Raw genomic sequence first — 7,121 nt, 5'->3', positions numbered from 1 at the left:
AAAACAAATGAAGCATTTATGGCTTTGGAAACAGTGCTCATTGCACTAATCAGGTGGGCCACTGTACCTTCTTGGTCTCAGTTGTTTCCCTCTATAAAGTGGGGTGCAGAGGAGAGAGAGTTGGACCGGATGTTCTCACAGGGTACTTTGAGACAGAAATAATGTAGTGTAGTTGCAGTAGAATAGAAAATTCCAGGCAGCAGTTTCACATGACTAGCAAAAGGAAACTGGAAATAGCTACAGAAGCCAGGGACTAATACCTTGAAAAACCAGCATGTGGAGCAAGCTGGCTGAGACCAACTGGACCCAACATGGAGCTGAATTTTACCTGAGATTCTCCTAGGACCTCATTATATGCATATTAAAACACTAAGTCCACCAGTGCCATGAAAGTTTTTGGTATAAAAATGGATGACACTGCTGTTCTGGGAAATGTCCACGTTTTTCCAGGAACTTTCATGAATGTTCCACCCCTTGGTTAAAGAAACCCATAGGCCGGGTGTGGTAGCTCACGCCTGTAATCCTAGCACTTTGGGAGGCCGAGGCGGGTGGATCACCCAAGGTCAGGGGTTTAAGACCAGCCTGGCCATCATGGTGAAACCCCATCTTAAAAAAAAAAAAAAAAGAAACCTGTAAAGGTAGCAGCCCCAAACCCCTCATGCGTGACTCTTGGGTATGCCCACACTCCCCTTTCTTAAGTGCATCCACATTCCCCTTTTTTGAGCATGTACTTTTTCCTTTTCAATCAATCTCCATGTTTTCACTGTTTTCTAACTCATCCTTGAATTCCTTCTTGCGAAGATGTAAGAACCTGAACGCTGGCTGGGGTTGAGGTCCACTGAAGTTGGGGGACCTCTCCCAGCCCACCAGGATCTCTTCCAGCTGCAACTTTTTTTTCTAAAGTGGAAGGGGCCATGCCGACTTGACATATACAGAAACAAAGGCAGAGGCGTGAGGGGCTAACCAATGTTACCAGGGCAGTCTGTGGCCAAGCCGTAAGCAGAACTATGTTTTCAGGACAGCTGGGCCTATGTGTTTTCTCCTGTTTTTGCTGCCTACCTTTGGGACTGGTGAAAGCTGGGCCAGCCTCTGGTGACCGTATCTGTTGTCTTGATAGTATTACTATTACTGCTAGTACTACTAGTTCTGTCATTATTACTGCTGCCATTTGTTTTGCGCCTCATTTCCATACTCATTTGCACAGTTTCTATTATTCATGAGACACAAAAATCCTATAAATAGAAATTGTTTCCATTTAACAGAAGACAAGCCCTAGGCAAATTTTTACCTGAATGATTGGCCTTAAGTCACCAAGGAGTGAGTAGAAAGAGTTCGAAATTTGGAAGCTGGATTGAGGGCAAATGGAAGCAGAAGGCACGGAATTCAGGTGACTTCACCCTAGCACCTAAAATGTCTGGCAAGGCAGCTGCACCCTTAGAAGCTGCCAACCCCCTGTACCGAAGAGTGAGGTGACCTCCAGGGACACCTGCGTGGAGGGTAAACTTGATGCAATAGCTATTTGACTGCGACTTGAGCAGGTGGCCTGCTACACTCTGAGCCAAGAATAGGATGGGGAAAAAAATTGCAACATGTTTGCTCTACATACATGTGGTGCCCTTGACTTCAGGCCACAGAAACTCCCATCAGTGAGATGGGCTTGGAAGAGAAGTGAAGACTTGGATTCCACTATCCCAGGAGCAGCCCTGCACATCTCCAAGTCTGCCTTAGAATGCCAAATAGCTCTCTGCCACTTCCTTGCAGAACCCACGCCTCCCTTTTTCCCCATCTTAGGGAATTCGCCTGTCTTTTCCTGGGTTTGGGCTACCCATAGTTCAATGTCAACTCCAAACTCTAGTCTCTGTTGCCTTTTAGTTCAGCATGATCTTGCCTAACCCTTTAATGTATTCGATGCCTGAGTAGCAGTTCTGAAGCTTCTCAAAGAGGCTCCTGATTTTTCCTGGGACAAGAGAGCGCAGAGTACAGAAGCCTGTTGATTTACTTTAAAAATCGCTAGGGGCAGGGAGGAGAAAACTACTTTTTTATGCTTTGGAGTTTCTCCTAGCAAGGAGAAGGTGGCAAAACTTAATAGCTCTTTATTTTTCCATTTGTTTTCCTTACAAGCATCATTCGTGCCTGGTATAAGTCTTCTAATCTTTTATAGAAGAAAGCTAAGACTCAGAGAAGTTAGATAACTAGCCCCAGGTCACATAGTCATAGTAAGGGTTGGAGTCAGGATTTAAACTCAGACCTGTGTAACCTGAGCGATAGGCTGTGGGCCTGGCAGTGGCGAGCACCTACCATGTGCTGGCTGTAGCTTTTAGATGCTTTCTGGATGTTGTCCAGTTCTAAGCCTCACAACAGTCCTGCAAGATAGGTCTCATTGAGTCACTTTATGGATTATGAAACTGGCTTGGTAAGGTCAAGTCACTTGCCCAAGGACACAGAGTTAGATGTGGCAGGAACTAAGTAGAATTCAGAATACTCTTGTGATTGCTTCCTTCCTCCAGGGCCAAGAGGAAACCTAAGCTCCCTGTGCTCCATAGATTGACCTAACTGATACCTGGTTCTCCCTTGAGAACCCTGTTTCCCTATAGTCCTCTCAAGTGGTGGCTGCCTTCTAACCGGTGACCCTTATCTACAGGGCCTGGTGTAAGGTAGGTGTCCTCGTAGCTCCTTACTGCTGTGTTCAGACTGTTTTCCTCCTTCTTCACTAACTGCTCCAAATGAAGCTCGAACTGCAAGTCACAGGCTCCCTCCCCTTCTTATACTGCCCTCCAGACCCTCCCTCTAATTCTTTGAAGAGCAGGGCCTGACTCACTGTCATCCTCTCTTGAAACCACCTTTGCAAAAATTATAACAGTGAGACAATTAGGACAGTGAAAGAGATCTAATGTAATCAATTCTATCTTGCTTTTAACCTCCAAGCTGTCCTTGGTCATTCCTGAGTGTGAGCCAAGATATCTTTGGGAGAAGCTTAGTTTATACTTTAAATGATAATAGTCCTTCCCAAAACGAAACTGCCTTCGTAAAACTAGTGAAAGTCCACCAGGTTAGGAGGATGAGAGGGGTGTGAATTCTGCTAAAATGTAAGCATAGTTAACCAATAACCAGCCATTGTTCTTGGGGGGGGGGGGTCACAAGATTTGCCACTTCCCCAATTACTCCTATAAATGACAACATTATTATTTTTTTCATGTCATAAGTTTATTTACACACATATCTAGTATGCCATATGAGTTTGATCCATTTTCCAGAGACTGAACCTCTTGAAATGCTCTTCATGTCTGTTAAATGGATGAGCTGAAACATCCTTGTTTTTTAAGTAGTTGGTGTCTTACTATAAACAAGGGTGTAGCAAATCCAGATCCAAAGTACAAATACATCATGGCTAGTAACCGCCACTTGTTTTGAACTGCAAATGGCAAATTCTTCCCAGGGCCCTCCTCATAGTGGCACCTATGGACCGCAGAGGTTGTGAACCTCCAGATGCTCTAGCCCAACACAGTGCTGCTGGAAGCTCTGCGAAAGACACAGAGACCAAGGACGGAAGAAATGGCAGCACCCTGGCCAGGCGCGGTGGCTCATGCCTGTAATCCTAGCACTTTGGGAGGCTGAGGTGGGTGGATCACCTGAGGTCAGGAGTTCAAGACCAGCCTGGCCATCATGGTGAAACCCCATCTTTATAAAAAAAGAAAGAAAGAAAGAAATGGCGGCACCTCACCAAGACCTTTTTTTCAGTGACAACATCACTGTAGAACCTGAGGTTGGCCTTTTAAGATGTCTTTTTAGGCTGTTGCATTTCTGATGACCAGTTGGCTACACCCCACCCAGAAGCAGACTCAACACATAAGGGCCATTTTCTACACCCCTATGATTATATTCCCAATCAATCAGCAACACCCATCCCCTAGCCCCCTGCCTGCCAAACTATCCTTAAAAAACCCAAGCCTCTGAATTTTCAGGGAGGCAATCTTAGTAATAATAAAACTCTGGTCATCTGTTTAGCTGGCTCTATGTGTATTAAACTTTCTCTGTTGCGGTTCCCCCACCTTGACACATCGTCTCTATCTGGACAGTGGGCAAAATGAACCCACTGGGCCATTACACTCCAACACCATTCTTCTCGAATTCTTAGATACTTTAATACCTACATAAATGAGCCTTCCAATACCCTTCACCTTCTCACCATCTGTAATTTTTTCTTCTGTCCTTCTTCAGACATTCACTGCCATGACTCTAGATTATGCATGGGAACGGCAGTCATTTCATAAAGTCAATTTCATACCTCCCACTTTTTGATATCTTTCTTTCCAGTTCACTCCCTCTAGTGTCTGAACTTCAATAACTCTTCAACTGCATCAGGACCTACAACCTGTTACACCTTCCTCTTTACTGTTCCTCATTCCTTCAGTGGCCCCCTCACATGCTGGGAGTGCTCTCACTCCAGGACATTTGCACTTGGTGTTTGCTTTTCCCCCAGATAACCCGCGGGGTTCACCTCCTACAAGGCTTTGCTCCAGTGTCATCCTTCACAGTGAGGCCCACCCCAATCATTTTACTGAAAATTGTGCCTCATTCCGGTATTAGTGCTCCTTATCCTTATCCTCCTCTTATGACTTATTTTCCTCCATTGTACTTACCACTAAAATATTATATATCTTTCTTTCTGTTTGTTCCTCTAGAATGGAAGCTTTATGAAGGCAGGGAATTTTGTTCACTGTAACTCAGTGCCTAGAACAGTGCTTGGCATACATATGGTTATCAATAAGTATTAGTTGAATGAAAACAATGGGCTAGGACTGTATTTTGTATACAGGTTAGCTGAACTAAAAAGTCTCTCCTTTCCAATACCCCATGTCATTTCAAGATGAACCACAGATATAAACTAGACTTGTGGGAACCATTGAGTTAGAGGCTTTTCTGGGGTATGAGAGGGAGTACAAGGAAGGGGTTCCATAAAACACTCCAAATGCGGGCGATTGACAAAGTAGTACCAATTAAAATTAAAAAAAAAAAAATCAAAGGGTTGCTGATATAATGAAGACACAGAACCAATCTTATCATTATTCTGTTCTCTTTCTCTTCCCCCACATACACACACACACACACACACACACATTTATATATATATATATTTTTTGTTTTTCTCTTTTTTTAGACAGGGTCACACTCTGTTACCCAGGCTGGAGTGTAGTGGCTCAATCAAAGTTCAATGCAACTTCCATCTCCTGGACTCAAGCAATCCTCCTGCCTCAGCCTCCTGAGTCGCTAGGACCACAGGTACATGCCACCACACCTGGCTAATTTTTGAAAAATTTTTGTAGAGATAGGGTCTCACTATGTTGCCCAGGTTGGTCTAAAACTCCTGGGCTCAAGCAATCCTCCTGTGTTGGCCTCTCAAAGTGCTGGATGTCTTTCTGTATGCTAGTCTTTCTAAAGACTGCTATGTGTCTTTCTGTTATCTCTCTCTCCTGCTCTCCCTTTCTGCCTCTCTCTCTTTTTTTTTTTTTTTTTTTTTTACCTCTTACTCCTTTGACCTCTTTTTTCCTCTCCTTAGCTTTCTCAAAGAACAAAGCATATTATTTTTTGGAAATAATTTTAATTTCCAAAGTGTAGGCAAAATGAAATTGTCCCTTTTCCTGAGTTCTCTTGAGCATCCTGTGCTTTAATGAAATAAATGGCCTGGAGGCAGATGTGGTGAGTGGAGGTTGGTTGGTAGGTCTGTCTGTGTTCGGGTTCTCTCTTTCCACCTCCCTGTGTAGACTCTGCAGGTCTAGGAGGATGAGCAGGAAAGGAAAAACTTGTCACTGGCCCCTCATCTCATGCTACTTATGAGACAGAAATAAGTGACAGACAACCTAGAGATTTCGAAGAAAATGAAGGAAGGAGGGGGAAATCCCTTTTGGTAGTGAATCTTGAAGCTGGTAGAAAAATATAAATCCTCTTTCTGAATGCCAAGTTTTAATTTCCATGAAGGGATTAGCCTGAGGGAATCCAATTTTTCTCTCCCTCAATGGATTAGTCTACATAGCGGCAAGTGGTAGAACCAGGGCCACTATTCTGAGGTTGGGGCACCTGCCACACCAGTGGGAAGCAGAATTGTTCAGGAAAGTCTATTACATGGAATTTGATAGTCCTTAATGGGCAGTAAATGGAGCAGTATGGAAAAGACGAGAAGTTTGGTTTCAGACTTGGGCCAAACCCTTGCTGCATTATTTTCTGCCTCTGAGACCTGGAGCATGTTACTTAACGACTTTGTGCCTTGCCTTCCTCTTCTGTCAAGTGGAGATAATAATATTCCCTCCCTCATTGGGCTGTCAGAAGGACTGGAGATGATGCATAATAATGATGACAGCGATGATTAGAATAATTTTGGACATTTACCATGTGCCAGACATGGTACTAAAATGTATACATCGGCTTGCATGAAATCCTCAGAAGAAATGCTTGGCACGTCGTGGCACTGGATACATATTAAGCAGCATTATTACCCAGTACTATGTAGGAGAGTGAGAAAATTACTTTGGGGGACATGAATATTCAAGACACATAAATATTTCAGGTTACCTCTCTATTATGAGAGAAGTTTCCGCTTCCCTGGAAACTCGATGCATTCATCAAGATGGATTAGAAACAATTGCAAAATCTCTTTGGCCTTACCCAAGAGGTGTATTTCTCACTTATACGACATGTCCAACAGGGGTCAGCCTGGGGTTCTGCTCATCAACGTACTCAGCCTTAGGTTGATGGATGATCCACCTTCACATCTGTCTCCACAGTCACAAAAACATAGAAAAGGAAGACTGGAGGAGAGAAGCAGCAACTAAATGCTTCTACTCAGAAATAATATCTCTTGCTCTTATTTTTTTTTGGCCAAAGCAAGCCATTTGGTCACATATAATTTGAATGTGGTAGAGAAATGCAATTAGCATGCCACATATTTCAGGAAAATAAATAAAATACTTGTGAACAGCCTAATGGCCTGATGACCACCGCGGAAGAGCACATTGTGGATGGCAGACATTCTGCTGATAAAATATGAATAATAAGAGCTGCCATGAACAGGGCACCCATTATATGATAGAGATTGTGCCAGGTACTTTGCATGTGCTTATCAATTA

General features: G+C 43.6%; 1 pseudogene; it reads right to left on the bottom strand.

Moving 5' to 3' along the window:
- Positions 1 to 3,194: 3,194 nt before the first annotated feature.
- Positions 3,195 to 6,614, bottom strand: LOC116559713 (annotated as a pseudogene).
- Positions 6,615 to 7,121: the final 507 nt, after the last annotated feature.

Source organism: Sapajus apella, unplaced genomic scaffold (genome assembly GCF_009761245.1).
Source record: "Sapajus apella isolate SASKATOON/1434 unplaced genomic scaffold, GSC_monkey_1.0 scaffold24, whole genome shotgun sequence".
NCBI classification, from domain to species: domain Eukaryota; kingdom Metazoa; phylum Chordata; class Mammalia; order Primates; family Cebidae; genus Sapajus; species Sapajus apella.
The sequence above is the reverse complement of the archived record's forward strand: the minus strand, read 5'-3'. Positions and strand labels throughout refer to the sequence as shown.